The sequence below is a fragment of the Eriocheir sinensis genome, chromosome 11 (genome assembly GCF_024679095.1).
Source record: "Eriocheir sinensis breed Jianghai 21 chromosome 11, ASM2467909v1, whole genome shotgun sequence".
Lineage (NCBI taxonomy): Eukaryota > Metazoa > Arthropoda > Malacostraca > Decapoda > Varunidae > Eriocheir > Eriocheir sinensis.
In genome coordinates, this window is record NC_066519.1 from 16255288 (window position 1) to 16279090 (window position 23803).

At 39.2% G+C, this 23803-nt stretch overlaps 1 protein-coding gene across 1 annotated transcript in view; it reads right to left on the reverse strand.

Annotated features, from left to right (window-relative positions):
• The window catches only part of LOC126996955 (uncharacterized), a gene marked incomplete at its 5' end in the record, with an annotated part of 103404 nt that overhangs the window by 47272 nt on the left and 32329 nt on the right, over positions 1 to 23803 (reverse strand). The window lies entirely within an intron of this gene.

Here is a 23803-nt window from a genome sequence, read left to right on the forward strand (position 1 = left end):
TAAATCAATATACTTGGAAGAGAATTGGAGACGATGGCCTTTAGAAGAAGAAAAAGAAGAAGAGGTAGAAGAAGAAAAAAAGTTAACAAGAATAAGAAGAAGACACGACAAAAACAGGTATAATAACAATTGGGCTAAACACACCTTCTAATGGGAAACAATCAGGGTACGCAGAAACACAGGTAGAGGTGTCACGCCTTAGACAGGTGAAAAATATGAAGAAAAAAGAAGAAAATAAACAGAAGAAAACAGAATAAAATAAAACTGCCAACATATTATTTTTAACCCCTTTCTTACCTTTCTCATGCACCTCCACTACAACCACTACTACTACCACTACTACTACTACTACAACTACCATCCCTTTAATACCAACCCTACCTCCTCTCAACCACCACCACCACCACACTACCTGCTACTACTATATATGCAAATGAGATACAGCAATATTCATTATCTCCCAAAACAACAACAGCAACTTCACATTCTCTGTAACACCTGGCAAGTTGTAATACTCTGGGCGTTACTTCCCTTCCCTTCTAATTGCATAAGGGCGCTTTGGACCTTATAATGCAGTGGTAGAGTGAGCCTTATGGGGGAGAGAGAGAGAGAGAGAGAGAGAGAGAGAGAGAGAGAGAGAGAGAGAGAGAGAGAGAGAGAGAGAGAGAGAGAGAGAGAGAGAGAGAGAGAGAGAGTGTGTGTGTTTGTGTGTTGATTCCATTTGCATATCGATCTGTGCGGTGCTGTGTGTGTGTGTGTGTGTGTGTGTGTGTGTGTGTGTGTGTGTGTGTGTGTGTGTGTGTGTGTGTGTGTGTGTGTGTGTGTGTGTGTGTGTGTGTATTTCAACTTCTCTTGCCATTTTTTTTTTGGAAGAAAACTTATCTTCTTCGTAAGTTTCCTGGAATTCTCATTAAAGTGTTATTATTATTACGTCTGTGGGAATTTAAAGTTTCTTCGTACTCCATTCCAGGCAAAAAATATATATTAAGTTCACTATAATAAAAATAAAAAATAATTACGTGTTCTCTTTTCTGATCTAAGCTATGCACTAAAACCACATATTTCTCATTACTGAATTAAACTATCCACTAAAACCACATATTGCTCCACTAAAAACCACATATTTCTCCACTAAAAACCACATATATCTCCACTAAAAACCACATGTTTCTCCACTAAAAAACACACATTTATTTCACTAAAAACCACATATTTCTCCACTAAAAACACATATTTCTCATCCTTACAATCCAAAAAGGTAGAAGAAAATGAAATAAACAAATAAAAATAACAAAACAGAAATGGTAGAGAGGCAGGAAAAGAAGAAAATTGAAACAGAATAAAATAATGAAATAGCAAAACCTTAAAGCCCCTAAAATACACACGGTGAGAGGATTTATAATGGAGAAAGAGAGAAAAAAGGATGTAAATATGTATGTGTGAGAGAGACAACTTCGAAACACATACAATTTTTCTCTCTCCGAACCATTTATATCTGATCCTTATAATCCAAAAAAGTTAAAAACAAGGAAATTACCAAACATTTAAGCCCTAAAATACAGGCGAAGGGAAAGTTTATAATTATGGGAGAGTGAAAAAAAAAGACATATTTTGATCCTTAAAATCCAAAACTAAAAAAGAAGGAAATAACAAAACCTTAATACCATAAAATACACACGAAGGGAAAGTTAATTATTAAGAAAGAAAGAGAGAGAGAGAAAAAAAGAATATGAATATGTATGTGTGTGTGTGTGTGTGTGTGAGAGAGAGAGAGAGAGAGAGAGAGAGAGAGAGAGAGAGAGAGAGAGAGAGAGAGAGAGAGAGAGAGAGAGAGAGAGAGAGAGAGAGAGAGAGAGAGAGAGAGAGAGAGAGAGAGAGAGAGAGAGAGAGAGAGAGAGAGAGAGAGAAACAAATTCGAAACACACGCAGCTTTTCTCTCTCCGCGTCTCAGTTTTGGGGTAAAAGAGGAAACATTTTTGTATTCTTTCACTTTTTTACTATTTTCACGTTTCGAACCGAGGCGCCGAGCTGTCACCACGCCACTTTTTTTTTTCTTCTTTTATTCTCTTACACGAGCGTTTCAGTTTGCAGCTCATGTGTATGTATGTATGTGTTTGCGCGAGGCGTGTATATATGCATGTGTGAGTGTGCTGGAAACTTTGTGTGTGTGTGTGTGTGTGTGTGTGTGTGTGTGTGTGTGTGTGTGTGTGTGTGTGTGTGTGTGTGTTGGGGAGTTTGTCTCTGTGTTATTCTTCTTTTGTGTTGTGAGCTTGTGTTCGCTTGCATTCTTTTTTTTCTTTTTTATTTTTTGCAAGTCTGTTCAAGTTTTTTACAGTTTTTTTTGTCAGTTTTTTATGTGTTTTGTCAGAGTTTGTTTTCTCGTGTTTCGTCGGTTTCTTTCCTGTATTTTGTCTGTATTTATGTTTTTTTTTAAGTCTGTTTTGTCCGTGTGTGGATTTTTCGAGCAAGTTTTGTCAGTCTACTTTTTTGTGTATATTTTGTCGCTTTTTGTGGGTGATTGCTTTGTATTATTTTCCACGTATTTTGTCTATGTTTTCCTTGCTTGTTTCGCCTGTACTTCTTTTTTTGTATTTTGGCTCAGGGTGTTTTTTTTCTCCACATGTTTATATCACGTAATTGACTGCTCTTTCGGCCACCTCTTCGGATTCTTTACAGGAGCAGCGAGTAGCGGGCTTTTTGTTTTATTTTTGTTTCCTTTTTTTGTGCCCTTTGATGTCTCCGTTGCTGTAAAAAATAATAATAATCTGAGTATATTTTTGTGTTTTTTTCTAGTGTTTCCTCCATTTGTTTTATTTCTGTATTTCTATTTTTTTCTTTTTTTTGTGCCCATGCTGTAAAAAAAAAAATCTGAGTATATTTTTTTGTTTTTTTCTAGTGTTTTTTCCGCTTGTATTTTTTTTCGCGTGTTTTGTTTCTGTATTTCTTTTTTTTTTTTTTTTGTGACGGACGCCAAAACGTTAAAGCGGAAGACTCGTTCAGATAGGAGGACAGGCGAGCTCACAGCGGACAGGTATCAATATAGGCAGGTAAGGGGAGTCTCTCTCTCTCTCTCTCTCTCTCTCTTGTGAATCGGTTTTCCCCTTGAAGATTAAAAAAAGAAAAAAACATGACAAAACCAACATCAACAATAAAACGAAAACGGCAACAGAAAACAAAATATGAAAGAAGACGAAAAAATAGAAGGAAAAGAAGGCCAAGAAACGGAAGAACAAGAACAAGAAGAAAAAGAAGTCGATAAAGAAGAGGGAAAAGAAGAACAGGAAAGAGAAGAAAAAAAAAGACGAAAAAGGAGAAGAAACTGAAGAACAAGAACAGGTACAACAAGAATAACAAGAACAAGAAGAAAATGAAGAAAAAACAAAAAAAGGAAAAGAAAAAGAAAAAAAACAATAAGACAAGAAAAAAACAAGAAATCCAGGAAAGACATAAAAGAACAAGAACGAAAACAAAAACAACAAGAATGAAGAAAAAGAAAGACGACGAGAAGAAACAAACAACAACACAACACAGATAAGACAAAGCGGAAAACAAGAAATCAAAGGAATCAGGAGAAGACAAGGTTGATAAGAGCAGTAGTCTCAGGAGTGAAGACAAAAGACTGTTTCCACGCGGCGAGGACACACGAAAGAAGGAAAGAAGAAGAAGAAGTTGCAGCAGCTTTTGACGCCAACGAGAAGGCCCACAGGTCACAACTGCCGCGAATCACAGGAGTGCCAACGTTTATCCCTGCAGCTGGTGACCCTGACCCCCCCCCACCCCTCCCCTCGTCGTCCTCCTCATCCTCTTCCTTCTCCTCGTCGTCCTCCTCCTCCTCCTCCTCCTCCTCCTTGTACGACGAAAATCATCTCTTAAAAAATGGTGCAGTGTAATATCACTTGTGTGGAGGTTTTCCTGTTTCTCTCTTTCTCTTTTCTCTCCTTCTCTCTCTCTCTCTCTCTCTCTCTCTCTCTCTCTCTCTCTCTCTCTCTCTCTCTCACATATAACAAAAAAATTTCCCTCTTAACTCTATCGAATTCTCACTGTAAAATTAATCCTTCTCCTCCTCCTCATTACCTTCCACTTACGGGTCTTCCATCTTCTTACCTGTTAATTAATACTCTCTTATTGCCACATTTTACCTGCGTCACCTTCTTACGTTCCCTGCACTCTCTCCTCGCTCCGGCTTTTCCGCTGAAATCTCTCCCTTTCCTCAAATTGACATTCTCACCTTTCTTTTTCCTTCTCTAAGTTATCCTTTTTACCTGTCTCCCTTCTAATTATAACGGCTTTCTCACCTTTCTTCTTTCTTCCCTCTCTTCCCCTCGCCTTTCTTCTTAAATCTTATCCACTTCTTACTCGTATTGCGTTTCTCGTCTTTATTTTTCTACCTGTAACTCATATTCGTTATTTCTTTCACTCCATTTTATTTCCTGTGTCATGGTTGTCAGTTTCGTTTACCTTGTGTGTTCTTCCCTTGTTCTCCATCGTCTCGCTATCCTGTGTTCCATCTCAAGACTTTTATGTCTCGTTATTTTCCATTACTTCTATTTTTCTTATTTGTTGTATTATCTTTCCTCTTTTCACGGCTATCAGTTCCTTCTATCCTCCTTCCGTGTGTCTTTTCCTCACCCTCTCAGTATCCAGCTGCCCATACATATTTTATATATATATCGTTATTTTCCATTACTCCTATTTTTATTCTCCCTTGTTCATGGTTATCAGTTCCTTGAAGCTACCCTCCTCGTTTGTGTCCTTTCCTCACCTCTCTCTAACATTTATCTACTCTCAAACCTTATTCATACCTTTTTAAAACACATTACTCATATTCTTCGTTTTGCTATCCTTCCTCTTTTTCACGGTTATCAGTTCCATCTATCATCTTGTCTGTATCCTTTCCTCACCTCTCTCTAACATCCAGCTGCCCTCACACCCGGGGCCACAGCTAAAGGGCCTATTTCAAAAAGTTGATATATTCATGAAACCTGTCGGGAGAGGATCACCGCCCTTCTCTCATTCATATTTAAATTGTGAAGCTTTGTGGTCCTTTTTTTTGTCCCGCCCAACTTTTTTTTTCTCTCTAAACCAAACTTGTTAATGACGTTTTTTTTGTGTGTGTGTTCTTTCTCATTAGCCGCTACTACTGCTGTTGGGATTCCAGGCGAGTTTGTGGTGGGAATATAACGTTAATACTTTGTTTATTACGTTGTTTCGCTCTCTTAGACAGTGTGTGGTTGGAAGAGAGAAATACCTATCGTGCAATCTCATTTACCTGTTCTAGTGAGGAATTCCAGGTGTGTTTATGACGAGAGAATCACATGAATACTTTGTTTCTTATAATGTTTCGTTCTCTTCTTGGACACTGTGTGGTTGGAAGAGAGAAATACCTATCGTGCAATCTCATTAACCTGTGCTGTTGAGGAATTCCAGGTTTATTTATGACGGGAGGATCACATAAATACCTTGTTTGTTATTCCATTTCATTCCCTCCCTTGGACATTGTATGGTTGGAAGGGAGCGAACCTATCCCCTATTCTCATTAACCTTTGCTGCTTCGGAATTCCGGGCGTGTTTGTGGCGAAGACATCTTAGAAATGCCTTGTTTTCATGTCCCTCAGTTTTTCTTATTTAAACAACGCATAACTTAGAGTGAGAAAAACCTACCCATCATCATCATCATTAACCTGTATTTGAACTCCGAGGGGTTGTATGGTGAAGACTTCTTATGAATACCTCTTCTTTTGTATAGTTGGTCATCTTAAAAAAAACACTCCAACTACATACGGTTAAAAGACAGCAAAAAAAGAACTATTCGTCTTCTCCATCTTCACAGACAAATTATTTTGACCTATTCTTCATATTTTTCCGTCCATCTGTTTGAACGCCGTCTCAATGCGATATATATTGAGAGAAAACCTTATATTTCACCCCTCCTATTGTCCATATCCGATTAAGAGGGAGGACAAACTTTCTTCTTCACCTACCAAGTCTTCGCTACCAGATAAAGTTATGCGATAAACACCAACCAATCCTTCCTTGTCGCTTAATGAGGCTCACAACTCGTAAATATAATGTTTCTTGCGCTATGTCATTCACTGCTGGAACGATATACGAGTTGAAAGGGACAGACAACCCTGATGTCCGTCCCCTCTATCTTTCCTGGCAGATTCGAGGTAAAAGTGTGTGATAGACGCGTTCCAATCACTTCTTAACTTTTAGGATCCGAGTTTAATTAGTAGACGTGAGGGATTTACGAGGGACCATATTTTAACAGGTAGATTTTTTGTTTGGCATTTCAACCTGAGCTGTCAAGGTGAATACGAGTCAAATCAAGAGGTTAATGTACATTTTGCCACTGTCAATTCTTCTGGTCCTGTCATGGGTGTGAGCGAAGTAAGGTCTCGTATGAATAGAGGGTCCGAAGGAGTTACGAAGAAGAAGTTGACGTTGTTGTTTCAGACATAAGCAGAGTTTGTAAGGAGTTGGATGCGATCATGAATCTCCATTTATCTTTCTCAGGTAAGAGTTACTGCTTCTCTTCCCTGCCCTGCTCCTCTTCTTCTTCTTCCTCCTCCTCCTCCTCCTCCTCCTCCTCCTCCTCCAGCTGTTAATAATGAGAAAGCAAAATGGAAGGGAGGATGAACAGGGATTTATATGTCTAGCCGAGAGAGAGAGAGAGAGAGAGAGAGAGAGAGAGAGAGAGAGAGAGAGAGAGAGAGAGAGAGAGAGAGAGAGAGAGAGAGAGAGAGAGAGAGAGAGAGAGAGAGAGAGAGAGAGAGAGAGAGAGAGAGAGAGAGAGAGAGAAATATGGTGCATAAATTATAAAAAAAACGTCAGCTAAGTTATTTTCTTGCCTCTTTTCTCTTCCTTCTTCCTCCTCTTTTTCGGTCTTCTCCTCTTCCTCTTTTACGTTCTTTCTCTTCCATTCAATCTTTTCCTATCACAACTTTCTCCTGTTCCTATTTATCCTTTTATTGTCGTCTACTTCCTCCTCCTCCTCCTCCTCCTCCTCCTCCTCCTCCTCCTCCTCCTCCTCCTCTTCCTCCTCCTCCTCCAAACTTTTAGACTTATCACTTTACACGATCACCACATGCTCTCTCTCTCTCTCTCTCTCGACTCGACTCGACTCGACTCCACGGAAATGAAAATTCACTCCACTAGTAAATATTTAAAATGCAAATCTAATAAACAAAAAAAAACTTTACTTGGGTTTTCACAATTGACTTTGGTAGTAGTAGTAGTAGTAGTAGTAGTAGTAGTAGTTAATATGTGAATGTAGCTTTTTTTTCTCTTCCTGTAACAAAACACTCACGAACATTTTTAAAGACCTCAATATTACTTGTATATGGAAGAACATGCAGGTAAATATATATATAAAAAAAAAAAAATGTTATACTATCCTTAAATATTCTCCTTCCTAATGGTGATAATCTTTCTTTAAGTGAATTCATGACTGAGTGATATTAAATTCGAAGCCAGAGAGATGAGAAAGACGAGGGGCTGAATGATTTAGGAGCAGAAAAGGGATGCAATTAAGGTATTGGGAAGTAATCTATTAGAAACCTTAACTTATGGGGTAATAAATTCATAAGGAAGTAATAGATAGGGATAGTAATATGCATATGAGTAAGACCAATTGGTAGGAGGATAATGATAATTTGATGATGACAGGTAGTAAGAGAAAGATGGAGGAAAAAGAAGAAAGAAAAATAAGAGAAGGAGGAAGAAGAGAAATAATAAATGGGGGAGAACTTAGTGAGCAAAGAAGAGTTACATGTGGTCGTGGTGGTGGTAGTGGTGGTGGTGGTGGTAGTGGTGGTGGTGAGTGTTTAGAAAAATGTAATTAATTGGAAGTCAGTGTACATAAAACCTTTGCAAATGCTTATTGGATAGAAGATAAATAGATAGAGAGAGAGAGAGAGAGAGAGAGAGAGAGAGAGAGAGAGAGAGAGAGAGAGAGAGAGAGAGAGAGAGAGAGAGAGAGAGAGAGAGAGAGAGAGAGAGAGAGAGAGAGAGAGAGAGAGCAAAGTAAAATGAGGTGAGTTCTGGTCGAAAGAAAATTGCCAAAACCGATAACGAGTTTTCACACACAAATGTCACGTCGGGAAATTGAAGAGAAATAAAAACTGGAAAATAATGCACCAAATGGATACTAGATACACGGACAAACGCGGCGACGATGAAATTATAGATGAAATGAAAAGGGGAAGCAAAACAAACAGAAAAAAATGTATAGCAGGAAAGGAAAAATAATGAAACTGAAAATGAATACGAAAATAAAAATAAAAATAGTTTGCAGATATGTTAGGTTAGGTTAGGTTAGGTTAAGTTAGGTTAGTGAAAATGGGAAGCAAAACGAACATAAAAAAATATACAGGGAAAGGGAAAATGATTTACCTGAATATGAAAACGAAAACGAAAAAAAAAATACGGTTTGCAGAATAGGGAAAAATGGGATACAAAACAAGTAGAAAAAAGTAGAAGGGAAGAAAGAATAATTTAACTGAATATGAAAAGGAGAATGAAAAAAATATAACCGAAACAGACAAAATGAGAACCAAAAACAAAAAAAACAAAAAAATAGAAGGAAAAGAAGAATATTTGAAAATGAAAAAAAGAAGGAAAAATATGATTACCGAAACATAAAAAAATGGGAATCAAAACAAACAGACAAAAATGTACCCGGAAAGGAAGAATAATTTAACCGAATACGAAAAAGAGAATGAAGAGAAAAAGAAAAAAAAACGGTTTGCAGAACAGAAAAGAAAATAAACATAGTGCCACATCCACATATCAACTTTAAAAGAACGAAAGCTCAGTAAACGAAAAAAAAGGAAAGAGGAAACAGCTGGACAAAACCTAGAATTAAACATGCATGGGAAATGAAAATGTACACAAAAAATATACACAAGAAAGATGAAAAAAAGAGGAACACAGACACCATTTTTTTAGAAGATAGAAACAAATAAAAATGAAAAGAAGAGTAAACAGACACCATTTTTTTTAGATGGAAGGAAATACAAAACAAAAAACGATGAAAACAAGAAAAACATACACCCTTTTTTTATAGAAGATAGAAGAACAAAAGAGATAAAAAGAAGAGAAACGAAGATATAATATTTTTAGAAGACAGAAGCAAAAAAAAAAAAAAAAGGATATACACACGAATTTAAAATGAATAGAAAGACTGATAGAAAATTGAAAACATAGGGAATAGAAGTTGAAATGGAAATAGAACGATTGATAGAAAATTAAAAACATAGGGAATAGAAATTGAAATGGAAATAGAAATAGTGATAGAAATTGAAATAGAAATAGAAATTGAAAACATAAGGGAATAGATGCTTGATTTAAAAGGAAGATACAGAAAGATAAAAACAAACAAAAACGGCAAGTATTCAATTCTCTAAAAGGGGGGAGACGTAAATAAAAGGAAAAAAGTAAAGAAACGGACAGACAGAAAAGGGAGATACAGAACGCAACAAAAAAGAAAACATCCAATTCTCTTAAAAGGGAAAAGAAAAGAAGAGAAATAAAGGGAGAGAAAAACATAAGGAGACGAAAAAAAAGAAAAAATAGGAAAGGAAAAATAATACTGGAACGCTTAAAAAAAAATCTAAGACAAAAAAACAAAATAAAGGAAAAAAAATCATACGGATAAAAATGGAAAAAAAAAATACAGGAAATAAAACAAAAGAAGAACCTCAAAAACACAAAAAAACACATACCCCCCCCCAAAAAAAAACAAATAAACAAAGAAAAGGAACCAGATGTCATAAGCAAGAAAAAAAGAACATAAAAAAACATAACATTTGCAAAAAAAAAGAAGCATAAAACAACAACAAAAAACAAAAAACAAAAAAACAACAACCCGGTGACAGAGGCAGAAAAACAAAGGGGAGACAAAAGATCAAGAGCAGCCCGAAAACCCCCGTAATAACATTCTAAAAGGGAGTCGTTTTATCACGGTGGAAGGGTGAGCAGGAAGGCGAGAAAATATCTACCCTGGTTCCTTCTAAGCCGACCTGGGCGACGCGAGGCCCTTGACAAATGATCTTTCAGGGCAGAAGGGACGAAGACGAGGAGGAGGAGGGTGAGGAAAAGGAGGAGGAGGAGGAGGAGGAGGGAGAAAAAAAGTGTAAAGTGAGGGAACAGGAAGAGAAAGAAGAGTAAAATATTGTCTAGATGAAGTTATGGAAAAGGAGAAAGAGAAGGGAGAAGAAAGAAGAGAATAAAACAGATAAAGGGAGTGAACAGGAGGAAGAACAAGGAACAAAAGTGAGAAAAAAGAGAGAAAGAAGAGAAGCAGAATATGGTTTAGATTATAGGAAGAGGAGAGAAGAGAGAAACAGGGATGGAAGAGGAGAAATAGCAAGAAAAGTGTGAAAGTGAGGAGAGGATAAAATAAAAAGAGTAAATATTATGATGATGTTATGGGCAAAGAAGATGAGGAGGAAGAGGAAGAAGAGGAGGAAGAAGAGAGAAAAGAAAACCGAGTACAAAAAAGGAGGAGGAGAAACGGATAAAACTAGAGGAGGGAGAAAGAGACAGAAAAAGAGAACCAGGAGAAGGAAAAGAGGGAGATAGAAATTTAAAAAGAGAGAAAACTTAGGCATCGAAAAAGAAGAACCACTTATAACGAAAAGGATGAGGAAGAGAGAAAGGAAGTACAAAATAAAGGAGATGAAACTAGGAGAAATCGAAGAAAAGAAGTAGAAAAGAGAAAATAGGAGAAGTTAAGTAGATGGGTTGAGGAGAACGACACGAAGGAAGACAAAAAAAAAGCAGAAAGAAGAGAAAGAGGAGATGAGGGAAAGCAAAGAAAAAGAAAAAAAACATGAAAAAACAAACAGTGAAAGGAAGGAAGAAAGAAAATAGGGGAGAACAGAGGGAGAATGTGAGTGAGTGAGGGCAGAAAAAAGAAAAAAAAAGGAAAAAAAGAAAAACTGGTGACGCTTCAACCCGGCAAAATCCAAAAAGAGGAAAAAAGAAGAAAAAAAGTGTCCATGAAAAAAAGAAGAAAGAGAAGAAGAAAAATAAAAGGAAGCGAAAACGTAGTACAGAGGAGACAGAGAAAGTGGGAAGCGTAAAAATAAGAGAAAGGAAAGAGATTAAAAAGGAGGAACAAAGAAACAAAGAAACACGTATAGGATAAAAGATATATAGCGAGAGAGAGAGAGAGAGAGAGAGAGAGAGAGAGAGAGAGAGAGAGAGAGAGAGAGAGAGAGAGAGAGAGAGAGAGAGAGAGAGAGAGAGAGAGAGAGCGTCATAGAAAGAATGTTACACAAAAAAGGATCAAAGGGAGAGCGAATAGGGGAAGTAAGGGTTAAGGGGAGAGAAAAAGGGGAGGAGGAAGAAAGGGGAGGAGGAAAGATGAGGGGAGCAGAATCTGATAATATTACTGTAAACAAGAATCCAAGACATCCTTTCTCTCTCTCTCTCTCTCTCTCTCTCTCTCTCTCTCTCTCATACCCTAGTAATACACAAAAAACACCAACACTAACATAAATACACCACTAACACCATTGACAACACTAACTACAACACTAACAACACAAAGAAACACAATAGTACGTATGGCAGGGCAAGAGAAGGATGGGGCGGACCTGTTGAACAAATTATGCACCTGTGGTGCTGGAGTCTTTGAGTATTCTTGGGCTGCCGGAGGGACGGGGAACTTGGCTCTCACGGTAATGGCCCAGCGGTGAAGTTTGTGTTTACTCGCGTTACATAAGTTTGGTATCCATCTCTCTTTCTCTCTCTCTCTCCCTCTCTTCCTCTCTTTCCTAACTGCTACTGTACTTGCTTCTTCTCCCCTCTTCCTCCTCCTCCTTCCTCCTCTCTCTTCTCTCTCCTACTTCTTCTTCTTCTTCCCCTTTTCCTCCTCCTTTTTCTTCTCTTTCTCTTGTTTATATAGCTGTTACTTTTCTTTCTTCTTTTTCTCCTCTCTTCTTCCTTTTCTCTTTCTTCTCTAGCTACTAATTCTCTTACTTTCTCTTCCCCTTCTCCTCTTCATCCTCTTTCTTCCTCTTGTTTAGCTGTTATTTCTCTTCCTTTTTTTATGCCTCTACTTCTTCCTCTTTCTCTTTCTTCTCAAGCTACTAATTCTCTTACTTTCTCTTCCCCTTCTCCTCTTCATCCTCTTTCTTCCGCTTGTTTAGCTGTTACTTCTCTTCCTTCTTTTTCTCCTCCTCTTACTTCTCCTCTTTCTCTTTCTTCTCCAGCTGCTATTTCTCATAGTCTTCCTTCCCTCCTTGTCTTTCTCCCTTCCTCTTTCTCTCTCTTGTTTAGCTTCTTCTCCTACTCCTCCGCCTCTTCTTCTTCCTCCTCCTCTTTCTTTTTTTTGGCGGCTGCTACTTGTCTTACTCCTCCTCCTCCTCTTCCTCCTCCTCTTCCACGTCTTTCCTTCTTTTCTCCCCCTTCTCTCTACCCAAGCCACTGTTGCATAACCGGGTATACTGTACTGACTCCTAGCGAAAAGAAAGAGGTAGTATCAATGTATTTTTAGGTAGGTGAGTGGCTGAATATAAAACTACAGGTAGGCAGACAGGCAGGTAGATAGAGAGGTAGAGGTATACGGAATAAGCAAAAAGGTCAAGCTACAGGGAATAAGAGAAAAGGAGGAATACATAATCAGAAAAAAAACCAATGAAAGAAGCGATGCAAAAAAAAGTAATACTGAAAAAATAAGAGAGAAAGGTCAGGTCAGGTCAGGGAGGAGGAGGAGGAGGAAGAGGAAGAAAAAGGAGAAGAGAGGAGAGGATAAAAGGGAGAAAATTAATTAGAGGAAAAAGAGGAGAATGAAAATGGTTAGGTAGGAAGAAAAACGGAGATGAGAGAGAGAGAGAGAGAGAGAGAGAGAGAGAGAGAGAGAGAGAGAGAGAGAGAGAGAGAGAGAGAGAGAGAGAGAGAGAGAGAGAGAGAGAGAGAGAGAGAGAGAGAGAGAGAGAGAGAGAGAGAGAGAGAGAGAGAGAGAGAGAGAGAGAGAGAGAGAGAGAGAGAGAAAGAAAGAAAAAGAAACTCATTGATAAAAAATATATAGAAAAAATCGAAGAAGAAAAGAAAAAGAAGACCAAACCTTTCCTCTTTTTCTTCTTCCTCTCTCTCCTTTCTTGCCTCGCCCTCTCCTCCCTCGTTACTCCTGCCGGGACGCTTCAAACACAAATCTTACCAATTCTCTCTTTCGCTCCTTCCCTCCAACACTTTCCCTCGTTTCTCTCACTCTCAGGGCGATTTCTCCTGCGATCTCTCCTCCCCTTTTGTTACTTTTATCATATTTTGCTCTTACGCCCCCGCGGCCGACTCTATTCCTGGGTAAACTGAGACCATTATTCACTCTCTTCCAGCGATTGTGTCCCAGGCCCTGTGTGGCGGAGGAGAAGGAGCTGGAGGAGGAGGAGGAGGAGGAGGAAGAGGAGCAGGAGGAGGAGAGTGAAAAAGAAAATAGAGAGGTGTTATAGTACTAGATTTATGTGCAGGAAAAGGAGACTGAAGAAGAGGAGGAGGGGAAAGAAGAAAAGACAGAAGTTGATGATGAAGAAGATGAAGAAGAGAAAAGAAGAATATTTAATTGATTGGTTGGTGTGTTCCATCATGGCGCGGCAACTACCATGATCATATAACAAAAAAAAGAGGAAAAAGAAAAAAAAGATGATTATGAGAGGAGAAAAAGAGAGATGAAGAGGAAAAGGAAGCTAGAGAGAAAGAAGCAGAGTAAAAGTTGGAGGAGGAGGAGAAGAGGAGGAAGAGGAAAAAGGCAAGGTGGTGGGATTTTGGAGGAAAACTGCCCAGCGGAAAATATTTAATTAAAAGAACGAGAGAGAGAGAGAGAGAGGAGAAAAGGAGAGAAAGAGAGAGAGAGAGAGAGAGAGAGAGAGAAGAGAGAGAGAGAGAGAGAGAGAGAGAGAGAGAGAGAGAGAGAGAGAGAGAGAGAGAGAGAGAGAGAGAGAGAGAGAGAGAGAGAGAGAGAGAGAGAGAACATACATCGGAAAGTGATAACCGCGAAAAAATAATAAGAAAAGAAAACAATGTAAAGAAAAGAAAGGTGTGTGTGTGTGTGTGTGTGTGTGTGTGTGACGGACCGACACACACACACACACACACACACACGCTAGCGTTGCCCATGACCCACTTTTCGAGAATGCAACACTTTTTTTTCTATTTTCTTTCTCTCCCCTCTCGGTTGCAATCCAGTCACTTTATCGTCAGGGAATGGGATGAAAGTTCACGTCACACACCCATCCTCTCCCGTGTCTCTATTCCCTCAGTGTTATCGACGAATAAGAATCACTAATGAGTCCCTCTGTCATGAAGCCCTTTGAGAGAACTTTTTTTTATTTTACTATAAAGAAAGCAGCTTAAGGGCAAAAATAAATGACAATGAGTCCGCTGGGATAAAAAGCTTGCAGAAAAAGAGCCCACTAGGAGAAAAATGCCCGCTGAGAAAAATACCCGCTGAGGAAAATACCCGCTGAGGAAAAAATGCCCGCTAAGGAAAAAATGCCCGCAAAGGAAAAAATGCCCGCAAAGGAAAAAATGCCCGCTAAGGAAAAAATGCCCGCTAAGGAAAAAATCCCCGCTAAGGAAAAATGCCCGCTAAGGAAAAAAAATGCCCGCTAAGAAAAAAATGCCCGCTAAGAAAAAATGCCCGCTAAGGAAAAAAATGCCCGCTAAGGACAAAATACCCGCAAAGGAAAAAATGCCCGCTGAAAAAAGTCCCCGCTAAAGAAAAAAAAAAGAAAAACAGGTAATGAATTGAACTGAACGCTCCACTTGCTTCTTTCACATCAGTCAAAGTAAAAGATAAGAACACATTATACAGTTTGACATCTGTTTCCGACACGTTAGGAAAAAAAATAAAGGTTGGGACACGATTGATACACGTAATCGAAAGGAAAACTAAAAGGCAAGACCACATTTGATACCCATTCGCGACAACTTAGAATGGAACACGGTCGATACAAGAAAGCAACACGTGGGGAAAACTAAATGGTGAGGAGGAATGTTCACCACACTTATACAACACGTCGCGAACACGAATCTGACAAAGCACAAACAGGCGGAGGATGGAGCAACAAAAACAAAAACAAAGAGTCATCTGGAACTCCACAAGAACGTCGCCAACTATTCAGATTCCCCTCCGTCGCCGCAGAACCTTCTTTCGAGTAACGAGGAAAATCTCACCGGATGCACGTCTCTATTTCCAACAATACCTCGGAGCGGGAGACAAAGGGAGGGAAAAGCCAGGTAAGGTAAGAAGATTTTTTTTTTTTTTTTTTTTTTTTTTTTTGGTGTGTGGGTGTCAATTTCTCTCACGTAATTTCTTTCTCGCGTGGAAATTGAAGCAAAGTAGAATTGTGGGCGTTGAGGTGAATTAACTTTCTTCGTCTCTGTCAAGTTTTCATTCAATATTTTACCGTTTCTTTCTTAGACAAACTTAGATAGATACACGGATAGATAGTCAGGTAGATAGATAGATAGATAGATAGACAGATAAACTTTTTCCCCTGCTGTTCAAGTTTTCATTCAATAGTTTCCCATTTCTTAGGCAAACTTAGATAGAAAGACAGATAGATAGAGATGGGGAAGGAAAAAGAAAGTGTGTGTGTGTGTGTGTGTGTGTGTGTGTGTGTGTGTGTGTGTGTGTGTGTGTGTGTGTGTGTGTGTGTGTGTGTGTGTTCTTTCTGCTGTAGATGAGGTTCTGGGAAGTAGATTATCTCCTTTAAAATTCATCTTAGCGTGGAGAGAGAAAACTCAAGTTACCTTCAACGTGACGAGGGCGAATCCTTAATTTCCCACGAACTCTCTCTCTCTCTCTCTCTCTCTCTCGCACGGTTTACGCAACGCTACGTTCTTCCCACGTTCAACACACGCCGCCGAGCAGTCGTGGGAGCGGCGCCGGTGAATCGTGGACTGAGGGAAAACACGTATCATCAAAGAACTCTATCAAGGCGGCGGGGGAAATAATGAGCTCGATAGATCTCCGGGTTGTTTATGGAGGCGGATGATACAGGTTGAAAAAAAGAAGATGGTGGAGACTTTTTAAGGGCATATAATGTTGTTCTTTTGCAGAGACACACAAATAGTAATAAGCTCAAAGGATTCTCGTGTTGTTCTTTTTTTTTTACAACAAAGGAGACAGCTCAAGGGCACAAAAAAAAGGAAACAATAATAATAATAAAAAAGCCCGCTGCTCGCTGCTCCTAGATAGATGCAAGTGATACAGATTGACAAAAGAATATAGAGGTATAACTTTTTCCTTCTCTGCTACTAACTGAGAAAGAGAAACACCAGTAATAATGGGCTAAAACGATTCTCGGGTTGTTTATGAATGCGAGTGATAAAGACTGATGAAAAATATGCTACTGTACGGCGTTTTGAGGAATAAATTTTGCTTGTTTTGCTACTAAGAGAGGAGAAAAAGACCAGTTCAGATTTTTTACATGGTTATTAATATGACAAAGAAAGAGAGGAGAAAAAGACCAGTTCAGATTTTTTACAAGATTATTAAAATGACTAAGAAAGAGAGGAGAAAAAGACCAGTTCAGATTTTTTACAAGATTATTAAAATGACTAAGAAAGAGAGGAGAAAAAGACACCAATTCAGATTTTTTACAAGATTATTAATATGACAAAGAAAGAGAGGGAGAAAAATACCAGTTCAGATTTTTTACAAGATTATTAATATGACAAAGAAAGAGAGGGAGAAAAAGACACCAATTCATATTTTTACATGATTATTAAAATGACTAAGAAAGAGAGGGAGAAAAAGACACTAATTCATATTTTTACATGATTATTAAAATGACTAAGAAAGAGAGGAGAAAAAGACACCAATTCATATTTTTACATGATTATTAAAATGACTAAGAAAGAGAGGGAGAAAAAGACACTAATTCATATTTTTACATGATTATTAAAATGACTAAGAAAGAGAGGGAGAAAAAGACACCAATTCATATTTTTACATGATTATTAAAATGACTAAGAAAGAGAGGAGAAAAAGACACCAATTCATATTTTTACATGATTATTAAAATGACTAAGAAAGAGAGGAGAAAAAGACACCAATTCATATTTTTACATGATTATTAAAATGACTAAGAAAGAGAGGAGAAAAAGACACCAATTCAGATTTTTACAAGATTATTAAAATGACTAAGAAAGAGGGGAGAAAAAGACACCAATTCAGATTTTTACAAGATTATTAAAATGACTAAGAAAGAGAGGAGAAAAAGACCAGTTCAGATTTTTTACATGGTTATTAATATGACAAAGAAAGAGAGGGAGAAAAAGACACCAATTCAGATTTTTTACAAGATTATTAAAATGACTAAGAAAGAGAGGAGAAAAAGACCAGTTCAATTTTTTTACATGGTTATTAATATGACAAAGAAAGAGAGGGAGAAAAAGACACCAATTCAGATTTTTACAAGATTATTAAAATGACTAAGAAAGAGAGGAGAAAAAGACACTGATTTAGATTTTTTACAAGATAATTAAAATGGAGTGATCAGTGTCGCTTAATATCACGTCATTTACCATATCATGTCATATAACACGGCAGCAACTATAAATAAAATTCGCCTGATCCTAACGGACTGGGGTCGCAGAAGAGGCTCCTCGAGAAAAAAAAAAAAAATCCTTAAAAATATGTTGATTCTGTTTGGTTCTTCTTGTATTCCTTGTCTGTCTCCTTCTCTCAACATAAATATTAATTGAATGGTTAGTGACGGATAATGTAAACTTTATATTCAGTAAATCTTGACTCATTTTGATTCTTTAACTTTCGTACCTCGTCGTCATCTCCCTTCTTGTTCTTCTTCTTCTTGTTTTCCTTCTCCGTCTTCTTCTCTCCTTCGTCCTCCCTTCTCTTCCCTATCGTCTTGCTTCCAATATAATTTCTTAATTCCCAACGCTCCCCTCCTCTTCCCTTTCTTCTTCCCCTTGTCTTATGTCCTATTTCTATTTCTCGTATTCGGTAGTTTTCTCGGTTTCTTTGTTCTCCTATTTCTCATATTCTTCATCTTGTCTCCTACGTTTGGTTATTCTCTTCGTTATTTTCCTTTTCTTTCTTCAGGTCTTCATTTTCTTCATCTTGTGTCCCATTTCAGTTTCCTCCATTCGTTAGTTTTTTTTTTATTTTACTTCTCTGATTATCTATTTCTTACTATTTTCATGCTTTCTTTTCTCGTGTATATTTAACTTTCATATTTTCTTCGTCCACCCATTCAAAATTTTCTCAATCTCGTATCATACTCCTGTTTCTCTTCTTCTTTAGTTTTCCTATTTTTCTTTCTTCTCCTGTTCTGAATTTCCTTATTTTTATCTACTTCTTCTATTTCTCGTATTCGGTTATTCAATTATTGTCCACCTATTCAAAATTTTCTTACTTAATCTCGTATCATACTCCTGTTTCTCTTATTCTTTAGTTTCTTTATTTTTCTTTGTTCTCCTGTTCTTAATTTTTCTATTCTTATCTACTTATTCTATTTCTTTAGTATTCGGTTATTTCCTTCATTTCTTCGCTGTTATGTTATTCCTTCTTTCCCTCATCTTATGCTACGCTCTTATGCTGTTCCTCGAATTTGCATCATTATTTGCTGCTATTTGTTTTCTTCATCCTTTACGTTTTTCCTACTTTCTTCATCCTCTCGACCACGGATCCTGTTGCTATTTTCGTGCCAGTGTTGCGAAGGCGATTTATGTTCTGAATACTCTTTGCACAATAACTCCTATTCTGTATCCTTCTTTATCCTGCTGCTTCCATCCCTCAAATTCCTATTCTTGGATTCTGTGCCCTGTTAGTCCTTCTTTCCTGGACTCCGTTGCGTCTTTTCCTGAGTGGTTTCGAGAATAATGTTTTTTTTTCATTCTTTTTGTAGTTACTTTTGTCCTCATTCTCTATACGCTATTCTTGTTTCTCCTTTTCTTTACTTTTTGTTTTTTGTTGCTTCTGGTTTACCGTTTTTACTCTTCCTTTTTTCTTTCTTCTTTCCCTTCCTTTATGGTTCTAGTTACCTTCGTTTTATTTGATCCTTTTTGCTCGTCTTTTTCTCCTTTCTTCTTCCTCGTAGTCGTCTCGTTACTGCTTCTCCATACCGTTTATATTCCACTTTTATGCACTTTTTCCTTCTTTTTCATCTTATTGCTTCTTTTCCTCACGTTCTCCTCTTTTCTCATTTCTTCTTCCTCTTAGTCCTTCCATTTCTTGCTTTTCTTGGCTTCTATACCCTATTCCAATCCCTCCTTTCCTTCTCTTCGTCTTCCCTCTGTTGTTGCATTTCCTCATTTCTCTCTCCTATTCCAACGACTCCTTTCCATTTCTTCTTACTCCTGTTGACTCTCTTCCTCCTTTCTACCTTTCAGTCCTTTCGTTTCATATTTCCCTCGGCATCTATATCCTTTTCCTATACCTCCTTTCCTTCCTTTCCTCCTCCTCCTCCTGCTGCTCCTTCTCCAGGTGCTCGGTGGAACGGTTCTTGGCGCGGTTTTCGGGTCATCGAGATCCCTGGCACGACGAGGAACTAACGAGCGATCAAAAGGCTCAGGAAACGTGCCCGGCGTCTCCAGGGTGGCGGCTCTCCTTAGGCTCTCCATGCAGGGTTGTGTTGGGGGGCGTTGAGGGTGTTGTGGAGGCCGTTCTTGTTCTCGTTCCTCTTGTTGGTGTACTCTGGCGTGAAGAAAGGCGAAGGGAGGATCGAGGAGAGCTTACACATTGAGGACGCTTTTCTGGGTTCACTATATCGCTCTGTATCCCATGAATCCTTTATTATATGAGGCATCTTTTGATCTAGTCGCTTTGGTTGGTGTTCTGCGGGGCGTGGGAAGGCGAAGGGGGAATCGAGGAGAGCTTATACACATTCAGGACGCTTTTCTGGGTCCATTATATTGCTCTGTATCGCATGAATCCTTTATCATATGAGGTATCTTTTGATCTAGTCGCTTTGGTTGGTGTTCTGCGGGGCGGGGGAAGGCGAAGGAAGGATCGAGGAAGGGTTACACTCTGGGTACGCTTAACTGGATAGCTTATATCGGCCTGTATCGCATGGATCCTTTAATATATGAGGCATCTTTTGATCTAATGGCTATGCTCTTTGCCCTAACATTGTTCTTTGATGGTCTGTAGTGAGTGTTTGTGTGTGTGTGTGTGTGTGTGTGTGTGTCCAGATCGTTATCATAAACGCTAAAGGCCAGACCGTTTGCGCATTTTCAATTTATTTCTATTTTTCTTTTTTTTCCTTCTTTTTCCTCTTTTCCTTCCTCGCGCGCTTGCTTCTCGTTTTTCATTTCGCTTCCGTTTTCGTTCTGAGCCCCAAGAGGTTTCTCCGTGGGTCTTATTTTCCTCCAGTTCTCTCCAATTTTTTTTCCCTCCTTCTCTTACTACTCGTTTCCTCCACTTATTTTCTCACTTCCTCCTTCACGCCTCCTTCCTTCCTTCCTTCTTCGATTTAAGTTTTCCTCCAGTTCTCTCCATTTTTTCCCTTCTTCTCTTACTCCACTTTTCCTTCATCTCTTTTCCACTTCCCTCTTCACGCCTCCTTCCTTCCTTCTTCCTTCGAATTGAGCTTTCCTTTCGTCCTTGTCCATCTCCTTCTCCTTTAATTCCTTTCTTCGACTTCTTTTCCACTTCCCTCTTCACGCCTCCTTCCTTCCTTCCTTCCTTCCCTCCTTCTTCGTGTTGAGCTTTCCTTTCCTTCTAATTCTTTTCCTCCTTCTAAAACGCCTTTCCTTCACATCTTTTTTATACTTTTCCTTTCTCAATGCCTTCCTATATTCCTTTCCTTCCTTATTTCCTTTTCCTCCTTCTAATACGCCTTTCCTTCACATCTTTTTATACTTTTCCTTTTTCAATGCCTTCCTTCCTTCCTTGTTTCCTTCCTTCGTGTTGAATTTTCCTCTCGTTTTCGTCTTTTTCCTCTTCCTCCTTCTTCTGATACGCATTTCCCCCACACCTTTTTGTAGTTCCTCCTTCCTTCCTTCCTTCCTTCTTACCTACCTTCCTTCCTTCCTTATTTCCTTCCTTCGTGTTGGATTTTCTTTTCGTTTTCGTCTTTTTCCTCTTCCTCCTTCTTCTGATTCGCCTTTCCTCCACACCTTTTTATACCTCCTCCTTCCTTTTTTCTTCTTACCTACCTTCCTTCCTTCCTTCCTTCGTGTTGAATTTTCCTTTTGTTTTCGTTTTTTTCCTTCTTCTGATACGCCTTTCTTCCACACCTTTTTATACCTCTTCCTTCCTTCTTTTCTTCTTACCTACCTTCCTTCCTTCCTTCCTTCCTTCCTTCCTTCTTTCCTTCCTTCCTTCCCTGCTCGTGTCGATTAGATCTTTAATACTATCCTCCTTACTTCTTTCCCCTCTCCCTCTGGCAGTTCTATTTCTTCTCTCGATTTCTCTCCCCAACAAACATATATATTTTTTTCCTTCGAGAGGGATAAATAAAATAAAATACAAACTTTTTCCACACAGGTCAGCGGGAAATGGCCGGACAAGAGTGAAAATTGGCGAGAAAAGTTGTCAAATTTCGTCTTTTTAAGGAATTTCACTTCTTCGAGAGGGTTGTGCAATTGGTGGAGAGGGTACGGGAAGGGAGGGGAAAGGGCAGGGTAAGGGAAGGAGAAGAGGGGAAAGGTTAGGGAAGAGGGGAAAGGCTAGGGAAGGGGATGGGGAGTTGGACGAATAGAGGAATAAGGAAAGGAAGGAGAAGGAAAACGAGGAGGAAGAGAAGGAGGAGGAGAATGATAGAAGGGGAAGTGGCGTAAAGAAGAATAAGGGGAGAAGAGAGGAAGGGATGAAAAGGGAAAAAAGAGAAGGAAGAAGAGAAAAGGGAAGGAGAGGAAGGAAAAACAGGAGAAGAGAGAGAGGGATAAGAAAGGAAATGAAGAAGAGGAGAAAGAGGGAAAGGAAAAGTGAAAGTTAAGAATAAGGAGAAGGAAAGGGAGAGTAAAGAAAGACGTGAAGAAGAGAAGGGGAAAAGGAGGGTAAGAGGAGCTGACCACTCGTACGCGTGACCCTTGACCTCTTTAATGGCACACTGACGCCACGGAGGAGGAGGAGGAGGAGGTGGAGGAGGAGGAGGAGGAGGGCAAGGAGAGGATAACTGAAGTCGTTGTTAATGTGTACTATTCTACACACACACACACACACACACACACACGCACACGCACACACACACACACACACACACACACACACACACACCTTTCAACACCGCCTTCACCTCCACCAACATCAACATTCTGAAACAAGGAATGCAAGGGAGGGAGGGAGGGAGAGAAGGAGAGAGAGAGAGATGAAGACAGGAAGAGAAAGGGAGGAAACTGATTCGGTGGGGAAGATACTAAGCTAAGAAGGAAGGAAGGAAGGAAGGGAGTGAAGGAAGAGAGGAAGGAAGGGAGGAATGTGGAAGGGCTTACTTAGTGGTGTGTTAATGTTGTTGTTGTTGTTATCAATCTTCCACAACCTTCTCCTTATCGTCTTCCTCTTCTCCTTTTCCTCCTCCTCCTCCTCTTCTCCTTTTCCTCCTCCTCCTCTTCTCCTTTTCCTCCTCCTCCTCTTTTCCTTTTCCTCCTCCCCTTCTTGTACCTCTTCTTTTACTCTCACTTTCCTTCCCATTCTTATTCTTCACTTTCTCTTTTCCCTCCTCCTATTTCTCTTTTCCGTTCTCATCCCTCTCTGTCTCCTCCTCCTCCTCCTCCTCCTCCTACTACTACTACTACTACTACTATTACTACTACAACCACTGCCACTACTAATACTACTACATAAAAACATATGAACATAAGAGTCTGCAAGAATGAATTTATCTAATCTATTTTTGAATGTGACAATTGTATTGGCACTCACCACATGACTGCTAAGCCTATTCCACTCATCTACCACCATATTTGTAAACCAATTTTTGCCCATGTCCCTGTTGAATCTGAATTTATCCAGTTTAAACCCATTACTTCGTGTCCTACCCGGTTCTCTTACCAACAAAACCTTATGAATGTCTCCCTTATTAAAGCCCTTCATCCATTTATAAACCTCGATCATGTCTCCACGCACCCTCCGCCTTCCTAGAGAATGCAAGTTTAACTGCTCAAGTCTTTCCTCGTATGGCAAGTTTCTCAACCCCTGAATCATCTTAGTCATCCTCCTCTGCACCGATTCTAACATTTTGATATCCACTCTATAGTAAGGTGACCAGAACTGAACCGCATAGTCAAGATGAGGTCTAACTAATGCTAAATATAGTTTGAGGAAGACTTCGGCGCTTTTGTTGCTTACGCTCCTTGAAATAAATCCCAGTACCCTATTTGCTCGATTTCTAGCTTGAATGCATTGTGCCCTTGGACGGAGATCAGAGCTCACTAAGACCCCTAAATCCCTCTCGCACCTAGACCAACTTATGGGAGTGTCATTTAAGCAATAGTTATGTGAAGGGTTGTTCCTACCTACACTCAGAATACTGTACTTCCCTACATTGAACTCCATCTGCCATTTATCCGCCCAGTCATACAATCTGTTTAGTTCACCCTGGAGAATACTAGCGTCCTGATCCGACTCGATTACTCTACCGATCTTGGTATCATCCGCAAACTTACTGACATCACTACTAATTCCTATACTACTACACGAAGACCATCAACAACAAAAACTACTACAAAAACCACCACCATCACCCCATCTACTATCACCATCCCCATCATCACCCTCATCACCACCATCATTATCCTTATTCGCGAGACAAACAAGTAGCTCACGGGTCTCTCATTTTCGCTGCTACAAAATCGTCGAGTGGCTGCACAAGAGGCGACTAGTGGC